Genomic DNA, 17,417 nt, shown 5'->3' on the forward strand with positions numbered 1-17,417 from the left:
TTGCAGGGTTGTTTGATAGCATACGATCTTCTGGTCTAGATGATGTGGAGGATGCGTACTTTGAGATGACGTCCATCTCATCTCATCTCATCTCATCTCATCTCACCGTGTTCAGAGAGGTGGACGCTGTCAGTTCTGTAAAAGGACGACCAATAAGAAGGGAGAGATGTTCCAAACACCAAGTAACTCATAAATAGAGGTATTTAAAACGAGTTGAAACTGGTTTTGAGATCAGAGCAACGTTTGTGGTGTCCTAAGCCATGCTCATAGCTGCTAGCTCATAGCTGCTAGCGGACAACTACTAGCGGCTAGCTGATAGCTGATAGCTGCTAGCTGCGAGCAGCAAGCTGATAGTGTTGAGCTGATAGCCGCCATCTGAAGGGGCTAGCTGCTCGCTGATAACGTTGAGCTGATAGCTGCTAGCTCATAGCGGCTAGCTAATAGCTGCTATTGTTGAGCTGCTAGTTGATAGCTAAGCTGAGCTAACCACCTCATACATTGTTCCTCACTGAGCAGCTCTTCTCTGCCTGCTCTCTCTCAGGTCCTCTGACGTTGATGGTTTATATTCTGGCGGCTGTGTTGTTCCTTCTTCCTGGTTGCTAATTGGTGCTACTTCCTGTCACTAATGACCTGCGATGTCACAGTTTAGGAAAACATCCACGTCCTGCCGGACGCTGCCGTCTCATTGAAGATAATTCATGTTATGTTCTTCGGCTACGGCTCTGAAGTAGTCGTAATAATCATATTTACATTTGAGGGCGTTTAGCGGACGCTTTTATCCAAAGCGACTTACAATCAGTACGTTTATCCAGAGAAAGAGAAACAACAACAATATATCGCCGTCGGTACGGTGAGGATGTTCATCGAACCAAGAGCCAGCACTAACCACCACTAGGTTAACCCATTCCCCGTAGACACTAACCATCACTAGGTTAACCCATTCCCCGTATACACTAACCATCACTAGGTTAACCCGTTCCCCGTATACACTAACCATCACTAAGTTAACCCGTTCCCCGTATACACTAACCATCACTAGGTTAACCCATTCCCCATATACACTAACCATCACTAGGTTAAACCATTCCCCGCATACAACAAAAGATAGCTAGGATAAGATGCTACACAATGCTAAGTCCTATTTTTAAGTGCCAGGGCCTACAACATACTATTACTATAACATATTTTTATTATGTTTATTTTGTATAGCAACAAACACAGGTGTGTGTGTATGTGTTGAGGTGTGTGTGTGTGTGTGTTTAGGAGTGTGTTTTTAGGAGTGTGTATTTGAGGTGTGCGACCTGGAATGTTCACTTCTTATCACAAATTAACAACACGGAGAATCACAACAAAATCCAAGTCAAGTTGACCCTTAGAGAGTCAGCCAAGATATTTTATATAGTCTCTCCTAGTCTGGTATCTCCTGGTCTGGTGTCTCCTGGTCTGGTGTCTCCTGGTGTCTCCTGGTCTGGTGTCTCCTGGTCTGGTGTCTCCTAGTGTCTCCTGGTGTCTCCTGGTGTCTCCTAGTGTCTCCTGGTGACTCCTAGTGTCTCCTACTGTCTCCTGGTGTCTCCTGGTCTGGTGTCTCCTGGTGTCTCCTGGTGTCTCCTGGTCTCGTGTCTCCTGGTGTCTCCTGGTTTAACGACTCTCTCCCTGCCCCGCCCCCCGCCGGTCGTGGTGCTCGCTGTGTTTGCGGTCGTTAGAACAAGGTACACAGCTTTAATGAGCGCCTCTCCAGTGGCTCTCAGGGGCCCCACTGTTTATTGACGTTTCCCAGGCGGTGGAGGTCTGAGTCAACGGTGGAGGTGGGGGGCGGGGGGGGCGGTGGGGGGGCCAGTGTACACGGACCGGCTCCCCGCTTGGACAACGCTCTCCTCCTCCTCCTCCTCCTCCTCCTCCTCCTCCTCTCATCTCTTCTGTTCAACCTAAAACGGAGTAAACAGACAAAAGCTCCGTCAGGGCTCTGAGGCGGAGGCTCCCTGGAGACGAGAGAGCCCCAACTCAGCTGAGCTGGTTCAGAAGACACGTGTTAACTCAGCTGAGCTGGTTCAGAAGACACTTACTAACTAACCCCTGCCTACCTCCAAGCGTTGGTCGAATCACACACCCCAGCTCCAGCGCTCCGCTTAACTGTTTCAGCTGGAGGTCTGGTACCTCCAGCGCCAAGAGCAAGTAAAAGTCGATCATCAAAGTCACAACTCTTCTCTGTTTTGGTGTGGCGGCGGTGGTGGAACGAGGTCCCCGCTGATGTCAGGACGGCAGAGTCGCTCACCAGCTTCCGCAAAAGACACAAGACTCACCTGTTCAGAGGGTGAAGGGGTGAAGGGGTGAAAGCTGTCCTCTACTTCATACTTCATTTGGCCTTGTGCTGTTGGAGTGACGACCTGATTAAACATCACTTTGTACCTTCTGGAGCAAATACTACCCAGTCATCGTAACTATGGATACATATACTTTTTATCGTAACTAAAGACACAAATACTTGTTATCGTAACTATGGATTCACGACTCTAGAAAATGGAATGGAGAGAAAGGCCACTCACAGCCCCTTGGTTACGCTGAGGGTTGGCATGGCAACTAACGAAGTGTGACTCGTTTAGCGCCGTCAGGTCCAGCCAGCCGTAAATACCTCTGATGGGCTCCGTCCACACAGAACACTTTGAGATGTCAGGGACCAGCTGACACACAGCAGGAGAGAGGGGGAGAGGAGAGGGGAGGGGAGGAGAGGGGAGGGGAGAGGGGAGGGGAGGAGAGGGGGGGAGAGGAGAGGAAAGGAGAGGAGAGGGGGAGAGGGGAGGAGAGGGGAGGGGAGGGGAGAGGAGAGGAGAGGAGAGGAGGAGAGGAGAGGAGAGGAGGAGAGGAAGAGGGGGAGGAGAGGAGAGGGGAGGAGAGGAAGAGGGGAGGGGAGGAGGAGAGGAGAGGAGGGGAGGAGAGAGGAGAGGAAGAGAGGAGAGGGGAGGAGAGGGGAGGGGAGGAGGAGAGGAGAGGGGAGGAGGAGAGAGGAGAGGAAGAGAGGAGAGGGGAGGAGGAGAGGAGGGGAGAGGGGAGGAGGAGAGAGGAGAGGAGGAGGAGAGGGGAGGAGGAGAGAGGAGAGGAAGAGAGGAGAGGGGAGGAGGAGAGGAGAGGAGAGGAGGAGGAGAGGGGAGGGGAAGAGGAGAGGAGGAGGAGAGGGGGAGGAGAGGGGAGGAGGAGAGAGGAGAGGAGAGAGGAGAGGAGGAGGAGAGGAAGAGAAGAGAGGGGAGGAGGAGAGGAAGAGAGGGGGGAGGAGGAGAGGAGAAGGGAGGAGGAGAGGAGAAGAGGAGAGGAGGAGAGAGGAGAGGAAGAGAGGAGAGGGGAGGAGGAGGAGGAGAGGAAGAGAGGGGGGGAGGAGAGGGGAGGAGAGGAGGAGAGGAGAGGAGGAGGAGAGGGTAGGAGAGGAGAGGAGGTGAGGGGAGGAGAGTATAGGAGAGGAGATGAGAGGGGAGAAGAGGAGAGAAGAGAGGAGGGGAGGGGCGGAGAGGAGAGGAGCCAAGGGAGTGACCACAGTAAAGTATTCACCAGTGTGACGTGCAGACTGGGGCTTTTATTTGTTTAAACGTCTTGCTGGCAGTTTGAAGATAACAGAACGTCACTCAGCCTCCCTCCTATCGGAAACTATCAATCAATATACCAGGTGTACAATCAATGGACCAGAAATAGAATCATTACCAGTTCTGAGTATAGCAAGGCCTTTATAATGACACTATTTTTAATAGCTATGAATACATTATGAGTTTGATTTAATATGAATACATTATGAGGGTTTGCTTTAGTTTTTAATTTTGAACCAACATTCATTTTACGGCAGTTATTCCATTGATTAATATTATGTTACATTAAATTATCTGTAAATAACTAGACCTGATTGATATATGTTGTTGTGTTGTGTAATTATGTTACTTATTACATCTTTCCAACAACGTTTAAACCCAGAGAAGTGTGTGGTTTCATTCCCGGTAATGTCCGCTACATTCGCCCCCTACCTTCCTCTACCTTCGCCCCCTACCTTCCTCTACCTTCGCCCCCTACCTTCCTCTACCTTCGCCCCCTACCTTCCTCGCCCCCTACCTTCCGCTACCTTCGCCCCCTACCTTCCTCTACCTTCTCCCCCTACCTTCCTCTACCTTCGCCCCCTACCTTCCTCTACCTTTGCCCCCTACCTTCCTCTACCTTCGCCCCCTACCTTCCGCTACCTTCGCCCCCTACCTTCCTCTACCTTCTCCCCCTGACGTCCGGAGGACCCTGACCCTGGAGGCCTCCTGAGTCACACGCCGTGTCTCAGTGACCGTCTCCATAAGGAGCGTGAGCGGAGGTGAATGAGCCGTCAGTCACCTGGAGGTCCGTCCCATTGGGACAGGCCTCCCAGGACCCGCGCTGCGTCCTCAGACTACGTGTTTGTCGCTGCAGGTTTGACGTATGAAGCCTCTCAGATCAGTCCCCTCCTCTGAGCCTCCACTAACCACAACAACAGCTACTGGTCCAGTACAGCCCTGCTGTCTGTTTAGCCCCCAAATCAAAACCTAAAGTGTGTTGTGTTGTGTGGGTGTGTTGTGTTGTGTTGTGTTGTGTGTGGGTGTGGGTGTGGGTGTGGGTGTGGTTGTGTTGTGTTGTATTGTGTTATGTGGTTGTGTTGTGTTGTGTGGTTGCGTTGTGTTGTGTGTGGGTGTGGTTGTGTTGTGTTGTGTTGTGTTATGTGGTTGTGTTGTGTTGTGTGGTTGCGTTGTGTTGTGTTGTGCTGGGAGTGTGGGACTCAGAGTATGGGTGACATTACAGAGATCATCAAAACAAAGGCCCAGAGAGATGCATTCTGGGAAAGGTTTGTGTATAACCCCAGTTTGTTGCGTCAACAACACAGTAGCAAACAAAACATCGTCCACTGCTCAAGACATTCGGATCGTCCAGTTATTTACACATCGCAGTGCTCTCTCTCTCGCTCTCTGTCTCTCTCTTGCTCTCTCTCTCCCTCTCCCTCTCTCTCGCTCTCTCTCCTACTCTCTCGCTCTCTCTCTTCTCCCTCTCCCTCTCTCTCCCTCCCTCTCTCTCCCTCTCCCTCTCTCTCTCACTCTCTCTCTCTCTCTCTCTCACTCTCTCTCTCTCTCTCTCTCTCTCTTCTCCCTCTCCCTCTCCCGCTCTCTCTCTCCCTCTCCCTCTCACTCTCTCTCTTGCTCTCTCTCCCTCTCTCTCTCTCTCTCTCTCTCTCTCTCACTCTCTCTCTCTCACTCTCTCCCTCTCTCTCTCTCGCGCTCTCTCTCTCTCTCTCTCACTCTCTCTCTCTCGCTCTCTCTCACTCTCTCTCTCTCTCTCTCGCTCTCTCTTCTCCCTCTCCCTCTCCCGCTCTCTCTCTCCCTCTCCCTCTCTCTCTCCCTCTCTCTCTCTCTCTCTCCCTCTCTCTCTCTCTCGCTCTCTCTCACTCTCTCTCTCTCTCTCGCTCTCTCTCGCTCTCTCTTCTCCCTCTCCCTCTCCCGCTCTCTCTCTCCCTCTCTCTCTCCCTCTCTCCCTCTCTCTCTCTCTCTCTCTCACTCTCTCTCTCTGAGATGTATTGTGCTATTGGTGTCTCTCTCAGTTGTGTTGTATTGTGTTGTGTGGTTTTGTTTTGTTGTGTGGGTGTGGTTGTATTGTGTGGGTGTGGTTGGGTTGTGTTATGTTGTGTTGTGTGGTTGTGTTGTGTGGTGTGACACACACACACACACTTTGAGTTTGTTTCCTGCCAGCTATCTGAGTTTCCTGTGGTGTGGTTTTGACAGCTCTCATCTCCAGATCACTGCATCAACACATCGTAACATACATCAACACATCGTAACATACATCAACACATCGTAACATACATCAACACATCGTAACATCAACACATCGTAACATACATCAACACATCGTAACATCAACACATCGTAACATACATCAACACATCGTAACATATATCAACACATCGTAACATACATCAACACATCGTAACATACATCAGCACATCGTAACATACATCAACACTTCATAACATACATCAACACATTGTAACATCAACACATCGTAACATCAACACATCGTAACATACATCAACACATCTTAACATACATCAACACATCGTAACATCAACACATCGTAACATACATCAACACATCGTAACATATATCAACACATCGTAACATCAACACATCGTAACATACATCAACACATCGTAACATACATCAACACATCGTAACATACATCAACACATCGTAACATACATCAACACATCGTAACATCAACACATCGTAACATACATCAACACATCGTAACATACATCAACACATCGTAACATACATCAACACATCGTAACATACATCAACACATCGTAACATATATCAACATATACAAACACATCGTAACATATATCAATGCCTAAGAACACCTTAACATCTTAACAATCTGTTTATCAACATATAAGAACACAGAGTAACATACTGTATATCAACATATACAAACACATAGAAACATACTGTATATCAACGTATACAAATACTTTGTAACATAGTGTATATCAACGTCTATGAACACATAGTAACATATATCAAGGTATACGAACACATTGTATGTTATTAACATAAACTAGCATGTACTCAGATATCATAACATATGCATGTTGTCATCGGTCCCGACCTCAGTGCAGACCTCAGAGGGTTGGACCACAAGACCTTCAGGGTCCACCTGAGGTCCAGGCCCGCTGAAGACCTGCGGACCCGCGGTCTCCGTGGTCCTCTCCCCTCGGCCCAGCGGCCAGCACAACTCTCACGACATGTGATGTAAACAGAGATTGTTTCCAGCCAATCAGGCACCAGAGGTCATCGGGTCATAGAGTCGCTTTGAGAGCGTCTGGAGCATCTGGAAGTCATCAGGCTGTGTTTGAACCGGGGCACTGCAGCGCCCGGCTTCAGCGGGCACTCTGGAGGTGAAGGAACCTGGCGGAGGAATCGCTACCGCCGGCAACTCTGACTGTAGAATACCCCAAACAAAATACTGTGTCACCATATAGACAGTGAGTACTCTACAGTATCACCATAAGACAGTACTCTACAGTATCACCATATAGACAGTGAGTACTCTACAGTATCACCATAAGACAGTGCTCTAGAGTATCACCATAAGACAGTACTCTAGAGTATCACAGACAGTACTGTACAGTATCACCATAAGACAGTACTCTACAGTATCACCATAAGACAGTACTCTAGAGTATCACAGACAGTACTCTAGAGTATCACAGACAGTACTCTACAGTATCACAGACAGTACTCTAGAGTATCACCATAAGACAGTACTCTAGAGTATCACAGACAGTACTCTACAGTATCACCATAAGACAGTACTCTAGAGTATCACCATAAGACAGTACTCTAGAGTATCACAGACAGTACTCTAGAGTATCACAGACAGTACTCTACAGTATCACAGACAGTACTCTAGAGTATCACAGACAGTACTCTACAGTATCACAGACATTGTTTCCGACCGGCTGCTGTGACCTGCAGGGCGGCGCTGTGGAGCCCTGGGAGAGGGACTGGGAGAGGTACTGGGAGAGGGACTGGGAGAGGTACTGGGAGAGGTACTGGGAGAGGGACTGGGAGAGGTACTGGGAGAGGTACTGGGAGAGGGACTGGGAGAGGGACTGGGAGAGGTACTGGGAGCAGGAATGTGTTACGATGTGTCCGCTGTGTAAAGACCCCACTCACCTAGACAACCCGCCCGCCCCCCGCCCGCCCCCCCGCCGTTTAACGGGGGGACCGATTTGTAGCTGCTCTGAAAGGACACAGCTGAGGAGAGAGGAGAGAGGAGACACTGAGGAGAGAGGAGACACTGAGGAGAGAGGAGACACTGAGGAGAGAGGAGAGAGGAGACACTGAGGAGAGAGGAGAGACTGAGGAGAGAGGAGACACTGAGGAGAGAGGAGACACTGAGGAGAGAGGAGAGACAGTGAGGTGCTGGACTTGGGTTCCAGCTCAGACCTGGGAATAAGACATGTTATGATATAGTAACATATATATGAGGAATAAGACATGTTATGATATAGTAACATATATATGAGGAATAAGACATGTTATGATATAGTAACATATATATGAGGAATAAGACATGTTATGATATAGTAACATATATATGAGGAATAAGACATGTTATGATATAGTAACATATATATGAGGAATAAGACATGTTATGATATAGTAACATATATATGAGGAATAAGACATGTTATGATATAGTAACATATATATGAGGAATAAGACATGTTATGATATAGTAACATATATATGAGGAATAAGACAGGGCGCCACAGAGCCGCGGGGGTCGGCCCTGATGATTCGCTGCGCTGGTCTGAGGCCAGCGCGGTCCTGTTGTCAGAGAAACGCGGCCGTATTTCGAGCGGCGAGGCATGCGGGCGCGGTAACCGTGGTAACGGGCCGTGTGTGTGTGTGGGGGCGGGCTCGCTGGCTCGCTGCGGTCACATGACCGCTCCCACTCAAACCAGCAGAGACGCCTGGAGAGACAATCTGGTTCAGTGTGAACACACAGATATATTTATATATATATGATATATTATTAGAGTATAGATACGCACTGCATGCACACTCCTCCACTTCACACAACACGTAGCAGCATTTCTCTTCCAGGTGATAAGTGACAGATCAAAGTGTCTTCAGAAGGTCCGTCTGTCTGGAGGTGCCAGTGAGGGAAGGTCTCTTGTGAGGAAGACGTTCTAGAAGCCTTCTGTGTTCGCCGTCATACTGACCTCTGTTATGGGAAGCGTTCTGGGCGCCGCTGGTGACAGAATGTTTACTTCCTGCTCCTCATGAGAGACCACAACATCACTTCCTCTCCGCCCTCACTTCCTCCCAGCAGGTGATTACAACCTTTGACCTTTCAGCTGAGACTCACGTGATGCTGAGTGAGGAGAGAGGAGACACTGAGGAGAGAGGAGAGAGGAGACACTGAGGAGAGAGGAGAGAGGAGACACTGAGGAGAGAGGAGAGAGGAGACACTGAGGAGAGAGGAGAGAGGAGACACTGAGAGAGACAGTAGAGACAGAGACAGTAGAGACAGACAGTAGAGACAGAGACAGTAGAGACAGTTTCCTGCTGATTGGTCTCATGTTGACAGACAGATGTTGAAGGACAGATGTTGAAGGACAGATGTTGACGGACAGATGTTGACGGACAGATGTTGGCCTGTTTGCCGGGTCTTGGACAGGAAGTAGAGGGCAGATAAGCGCTGGTTGTTTCCTCTGCACTCTTCTGTCAGTGGGAGGTTAAGTGAAGGGAAATGAGCTCTCCCACGCTAGATTAGCCCCGTAAACATCGCTCTCATTCTGGAGCCGTTGCCGTGACGCCCTGCCCAGCATGGGAACACGACGCAGCGATCGGACCCTCAGCAGGGGGTCCGGGAGACAACTACACACATCACTACAACTACACACATCACTACAACTACACACATCACTACAAATACACACATCACTACAACTACACACATCACTACAAATACACACATCACTACAACTACACACATCACTACAAATACACACATCACTACAACTACACACATCACTACAACTACACACATCACTACAACTACACACATCACTACAACTACACACATCACTACAACTACACACATCACTACAAATACACACATCACTACAACTACACACATCACTACAAATACACACATCACTACAACTACACACATCACTACAACTACACACATCACTACAACTACACACATCACTGCAACTACACACATCACTACAACTACACACATCACTACAACTACACACATCACTACAACTACACACATCACTACAACTACACACATAACTGCAACTACACACATCACTACAACTACACACATCACTACAACTACACACATCATTACAACTACACACATCACTACAACTACACACATCACTGCAACTACACACATCACTACAAATACACACATCACTGCACTACTACCCTGAACCGTCTACATCCAGCAGCATCGCCATGGTGACCGTCTCAAACCATCTGAAAGAAACCATTTCCAATTGCGCCGGTTGTTCACTGAAGGCACGTGACCAGAACTAACCCCAGGCCTCCCTGTGACCGTGGGTTTATTTTTCAGTGTCAATATTAATATTTAGCGTTGAGGCGTACGTTTGATTACTCACATGAACGCTAACGGTCTCAGCCTGCTGGTGTCAGGGAGTCTGGACCAGACAGACGCTGGTCCCCATGTGGCGGGCCGGGGCTGAAGGGGTCCGTTAACGCCGACCCAACGGAGAGTGACTCATGCAGAAGGTCCGTGCCAGGGAGCAGCTGATTAGATTGGAGAGCAGCGTTTCCTCCGTCCATTAAAGTAAACGCTCGGGACCCCTAGGATGGAGCTCAGGGTGAATAATGAGCCATGATGAATGCCGGGTCCCAGATGGATCTGAGAGGGTGGAGGAGAGCTGAGGGGGGGCAGATACAGTCGGCCATCTGGGAAACGTCTGAAAGCACCTTGTACACCCATGATGCAACTTTTCACTCCAATAAGGAATTTCAAACGTTGCCAGGTTCAGACCAAAACAACACGGGGCTCACGGTCGTCTGTGAAGGTGGTTCTGGTGGTTCTATGGAGAGATGAGGAGGTGCATGAGGAGATGAGGAGGTGTTCTGTGAGGAGACGAGGAGGTGTATGAGGAGACTAGGAGGTGTTCTGAGGAGATGAGGAGGTGTTCTGTGAGGAGACGAGGAGGTGTTCTGTGAGGAGACTAGGAGGTGTATGAGGAGACTAGGAGGTGTTCTGAGGAGATGAGGAGGTGTTCTGTGAGGAGATGAGGAGGTGTTCTGTGAGGAGACTAGGAGGTGTTCTGTGAGGAGATGAGGAGGTGTTCTGTGAGGAGACTAGGAGGTGTATGAGGAGACGAGGAAGTGTTCTGTGAGGAGATGAGGAGGTGTTCTGTGAGGAGACTAGGAGGTGTATGAGGAGACTAGGAGGTGTTTAAGGAGATGAGGAGGTGCATGAGGAGATGAGGAGGTGCATGAGGAGATGAGGTGCATGAGGAGACTAGGAGGTGTGTGAGGAGGAGAGGTGTAGGGAGGTGTTGGAGGCGAGGGGGTCAGTGGGAGAGCGGTGAGGATCTCTCTGTTGTGGTGCAGACGTCGCCCTCCGGTTCCTTCCGGCTCTCTCATCGCTCTTCAAGTGAACGACCATAATGAGCTGAGTGTGTTTGCTCCGTGGTGTCACGGCGGCCCTGTTGCAGCGTCGTGCCACGGATATCTCTGCTGATGACATATTTTCTTATTCCAAACTAATCGCTGTAATTGCACGGTGGGCCGGTAACAAATATTTTGCGTATCGACTTCCACATTCCCGCCATTTCCAGGGCTGCTCTGGGAGCACATGGTGGGAGATGCTCGGAGCCCAGACTGGGAACCAGTCGACAAGGTCGCTCCAGACCACACAGTCTGCTCCTCTGATGCCTTCAAGATGCTTCTGTTTCATCACATTCCTCAACTGCTTGCCTTGTTCCACAACCAGACCTCTACAGTACATATTATAGTATACAGTACATTACAGTACACAGTACATACTGCGGTACTTATTATAGTACATGTTATAGTACACATTACAGCACATTACAGTACACAGTTCATACTACAGTACATATTGTAGTATGTTACAGTACATTACAGTCTAGGCCTTAAATCGTAACCATAGGTAAAGATTGAATGGAGGCTAAAAGGTTCATTTCCAGTTGAAGAATGAGCAGCCAATGGGCTTGATGAAATCCTGCCTCCATGTTGACCAGAAGGTCATTCAGGTCAGGGTGAGGTGTTAGGGTTAGGTTAGGGTCAGAGTTAGGGTTAGGTTATTGTTAGGTTAGGGTTAGAGTTAGGGTTAGGTTAGGGTTAGGTTAGGGTTAGAGTGAGGTGTTAGGGTTAGAGTGAGGTGTTAGGGTTAGGGTTAGGGATAGAGTTAGGGTTAGAGTGAGGTGTTAGGGTTAGAGTTAGGGTTAGGTTAGGGTTAGGTTAGGGTTAGAGTGAGGTGTTAGGGTTAGAGTTAGGGTTAGGTTAGGGTTAGGTTAGGGATATAGTGAGGTGTTAGGGTTAGGGTTAGGGTTAGAGTTAGGGTTCTTTATCATTGAACATGGCATATCAGCTCACCTGTTTAACCTGTTAAACGTTTGACCATCTTTGGGTTTGAGTGATTTATCGTCAAATATCCTAATAAACCAAAGGTCTTGGCAAACAACTAGATAGTTTTTCTTTTAATAGACTAGATGTCATTTCGAACCCTCTGTTTAATCCAACAACACGGCCCTAGCCCTAACCCTAACCCTAACCCTAGCCCTAGCCCTAACCCTAACCCAACACAATAACCCTAACCCTAACCCTAACCCTAACCCTAACCCGGGAGTTAAGACCTGTGAGTCCACGGCTCGGAGGCTCGGAGGCGGGATGCTGGGATAGGGGGCCAGCAGAGAGCTGCTGCCAGACGCAGATAGGGTTACAAACATCCGTCTGTGTGGTTGTCTGCAGGCTTTGCGCGTATGCCCTGAATTCCAAGATTCCACTTGATCCGCTGGGGTTGGCTGCTCGCGTGCATACCTCGATGAAAAGGCAGGAAACATCTGGCCAGAGGACAAGAAAGACTCCCCTGGAAGAATGCACCTGCCGGACTGGAGACGGAATAATGCGTTGAATCGTCCGGATATCTTAATGGGAGCGGGAAGGCATGTCAGAATGCACATTCCTCCCCAACGTCACTTTGTCTCAGCGCTCCACTTCAGACTACTGCCTTGTTTCAGCACTCTACCTCCACCTCCACCTCCACCTCCACCTCCTCCTCCACCTCCACCTCCTCCTCCTCCACCTCCACCTCCTGCTCCTCCTCCACCTCCACCGCCACCTCCACCTCCTCCACCTCCACCTCCACCTCCTCCTCCACCTCCACCTCCTCCTCCACCTCCTCCTCCTCCTTCTCATCCTCCACCTCCACCTCCACCTCCTCCTCCTCCTCCACCTCCTCCTCCACCTCAGACTCCTGCCTTGTTTCTGCGTACTACTAATAACGTATTACACGGTAAAGTTTGAACTTTTGAAGCTCACCACAACAGCACCATACGTTTGTGTATTCTGCCGCAGCGACGTGGAGGACAGCAGCAGTACACTCAGCTTTACTCCAGAGAAACTCCAGAACTATACTACATAGTATAGAACTATATTATAATCTAGCGAACCTTTGACTCCAGCAGGGCGCTCTGTTCCGGGCACCAGAGACACTCCTGGACATAATCAGATGACATTCTGAGATTCTTTGAACAATTTACTTTTTCAGAAGGAACCATTTAGCGGTGACACGGAAGGGACATGAAAGCACGGCAAGCATGTGGATGTGCATATTTTGGAAACCTTTTGTTCAAGGGAGAGAGAGAGAGAGAGAGGGAGAGAGGGAGAGAGAGAGAGAGAGAGGGAGAGAGAGAGAGAGAGAGGGGGAGAGAGAGAGAGAGAGAGAGAGAGAGAGAGAGAGAGCGAGAGAGACATCACTCTGTAACCACCTGGAGGCTAACATTAGCCCGGCTTAGCTGTCTCCTGGAACGCCTCGGGGCTTCACTGAACCCTGAGAGACGCGGCGGGCGTCCGGGCCCGGGCTGGGACTTCAGAGTGACACGCTCCGCAGAGGAGAGCATAAATCCTGCCTTTATACGTCACGTTCACACGCTCCGTGGCTCCGCTCAGCCGGCGAGCCGGGATGTCGTGTGAGCGTCTGGCCGGGATATCGTCCCCCCGGAGCCGAGCGCTCTCTCTCTCTCCTGCTGCTCGGCAACGACCGCCCAATAAAAGGCTGAGGGATGGGGAGCAGGTAGGGCTTCCAGGCCTGGCCCGGGGAGCGCTCTCTCCGCGGCCGTAAAGCGGATCAGACGCATTCCGCGGCCCTTAGTGCCGCTAGATTTATGTTTAATAACAGAGTTTAAAGTCACACGTTATCCGCCTTCCCCCCGTCCGCGGCGACCCGCTCCCCGGCCCAGAGCGCTCCGTGATCAGAGGGTAGGAGCGGCTCTCACCGCAGCCCCGTGGCGCTCTGCTGGGACATTCTGCAGCCCCGCCCTGCAGACACGAACAGGGAGCTCGGCTCTCGGTGCTCAGATCACATCACAGAGGTCTCTCATGCCATGTTTCAGAACATTCCTCTCGTGAGGAAACTAATTCAGCATGGCTGGAAACGCAGCCCAGCCGCTACGCTAATCAGTCACATACAGTCTGCAGTCCCTCCTCTGGGCATCACTTCATACTCGACAGCGGAGAGGACTGCAGTGGACGCCCCGTGGACCCTCACCTCACCTCAGCAGCGTGGTCCAACCTCCAGCTGTAACATGTTGTGATGAAGACCTCCAGCTGTAACATGTTGTGATGAAGACCTCCACCTGTAACATGTTGTGATGAAGACCTCCAGCTGTAACATGTTGTGATGAAGACCTCCAGCTGTAACATGTTGTGATGAAGACCTCCAGCTGTAACATGTTGTGATGAAGACCTCCAGCTGTAACATGTTGTGATGAAGACCTCCAGCTGTAACATGTTGTGATGAAGACCTCCAGCTGTAACATGTTGTGATGAAGACCTCCAGCTGTAACATGTTGTGATGAAGACCTCTAGCTGTAACATGTTGTGATGAAGACCTCCAGCTGTAACATGTTGTGATGAAGACCTCCAGCTGTAACATGTTGTGATGAAGACCGTCAGCTGTAACATGTTGTGATGAAGACCTCCAGCTGTAACATGTTGTGATGAAGACCTCCAGCTGTAACATGTTGTGATGATGACCTCCAGCTGTAACATGTTGTGATGAAGACCGTCAGCTGTAACATGTTGTGATGAAGACCTCCAGCTGTAACATGTTGTGATGAAGACCTCCAGCTGTAACATGTTGTGATGAAGACCTCCAGCTGTAACATGTTGTGATGAAGACCTTCAGCTGTAACATGTTGTGATGAAGACCTCCAGCTGTAACATGTTGTGATGAAGACCTCCAGCTGTAACATGTTGTGATGAAGACCTCCAGCTGTAACATGTTGTGATGAAGACCGTCAGCTCCAGCCTCCTGGGGCCCTCCTGGGGCCCTCCTGGGGGCCTCCTGAGGGCCACATGAGGCCGACAGAACCAAGCAGAAACCACCAAGGGGTCAGAGAAGAGGAGATCAATGAGTCATTAGACTGAATGGTGAACGTGAGTTTCTTAAATCCAAGGCGTCCCGGCAGACCAGACCACATAGCGGGGGTCTGTAGACCCTCAGACCAGACCACATAGCGGGGGTCTGTAGACCCTCAGACCAGACCACATAGCGGGGGTCTGTAGACCCTCAGACCAGACCACATAGCGGGGCTCTGTAGACCCTCAGACCAGACCACGTGGCGGGGGTCTGTAGACCCTCAGACCAGACCACGTGGCGGGGGTCCCTGCGTTGTGCGGCAGAGCCCAGTGGGGGGGGGGGCTCGGGTGGGGGGGACCAGAGCTCCTCTGGACAGGAGAGGAAACATCAGACTGGAGCTGTGGTTCCATTCACACGCCGGATAACTTCCTCTGAGGCTACCTGCGCCAGCACACACACACACACACACACACACACACACACACACACACACACACACACACACACACACACCCCACCTCTGCACCAGACACACCAGACACCACCCATACACCAGACACATAACACTCCTCTCTCAAGGACACTGGAGCAATGGGCTCTAGAGAAGGAGCTGAGGTCAGGAGGCTGTGAGAGTCTCCCTCCTGTTGAAACATCATTCCTCCAGCGTGTATACCGGGTGTTCATTTAGTATTGGGGAGAAATATTGATATTCTGTCTTTATACTTCAAATGATTCACTGTCTTTGTCCTCTTTGTATTTAGAGAAGACACTAATCTATTTTAGATCCATTGAGTAAACTCCTGAATGAAGAAATGCGTGCGATGGTGAAAGGGCGGTAAAGGGTTAGGGTGTGCAGCACTGGAACCTTCAGCACGGGGAGGACTGCTTTGGCTGAACAAATAAAGAGCTGCCTTCAACACGCTGCAGTGGAACTCGGGCCTCAGACCAATCAGCATTGTTCTCCAGCAACTTCTAGCAATCATCTGCTGGACCAGGACACATCCAGTTTGTTTGGGAAACTTCCGGAGCCATTAGCAATTTCAGCTTTCCGTTCGGAGGAAATATCGTGAGATCTGTGAGTTGACGTGATAACCATCGTGGTCGGAACCACAGGAAGGGACACTGTGTCCTTCTGGGATACGAGCTCCCATCAGATAGCACGCCATGCTAACGCTGCTCCGACTCTAACGACCCGTGATAGAGTCAGCGCGGCGGGACGCCTTCCCTGCTCTCCAAAGAAACATCTAGCAGCCAGCAGAAGGGTTCTGCGGAGGGGAGAGCAGAAGGGGGGACGTCTCCCTGGAGGCAGACCACCTGCTGGGCCGACCCACCAGGGAGAGACGCTGCGGTTTGCGCCCTGGAGGCAGACTGCTAGCGCTCCACCAGGTGTTGGTCCCAGGTGAGGCTCATGTGTGTTAGGGTCATGTGTGAACATGAGCCAGGGTCACAGGCCCTCACACCACACGTCTGGCTGACCCCAGAGGGTCATCCTCACATCAGTCCACCTGAGACACGCTGCAGAGACACTGAGTACGGGCTGAGCTGTTATGAAAACCAGGATCAGAGCCTCGGAGGGGAGAGGAGACGGGGAACACTCCATGTGGGTCGGGCTGGTGTATAAATATGAATATATATATATGTATATATATATATATATATATATATGTATTTCCATGTATATCTTTATATTTATATGTATATATCAATATATATATTAATTGATGTCTATATACAGTATAACATAAATATAAATAAATATGAATATATAAATAAATATATGTATAAATATACATTTATATATATTAATTTATATGTATGTATACATATATTCATATGTATATTTATATATAAATATATATACATATGAATATATATGCATACATATATTCATATGTATATTTATATATAAATATATATATATGAATATATATGCATACATATATTCATATGTATATTTATATTTAACAATAATTTGCTGAAGGCGAAGTGGACCCTGAGGTGAATAATTGTTTTAGTATACGACACGTGAACACTCCAAAAATAAACAAGATAACACTTTTTGCCGGGATGTATTTGTTTGTATTAGCGTGACGAGATGACGGCCGTCACGCGATGATAACAACATCCCAGTTTGAGACCTCAGAGACAGCGAACCAATCAGACTGTGCCATCTTAAGAGGTTCACGTGTAGCCTATACTAAATATATATATATACATATATATATATATATATATATATATACAGCAGGAGCAGAGGT

Source organism: Micromesistius poutassou (genome assembly GCF_964030765.1).
Source record: "Micromesistius poutassou genome assembly, chromosome: 5".
Lineage (NCBI taxonomy): Eukaryota > Metazoa > Chordata > Actinopteri > Gadiformes > Gadidae > Micromesistius > Micromesistius poutassou.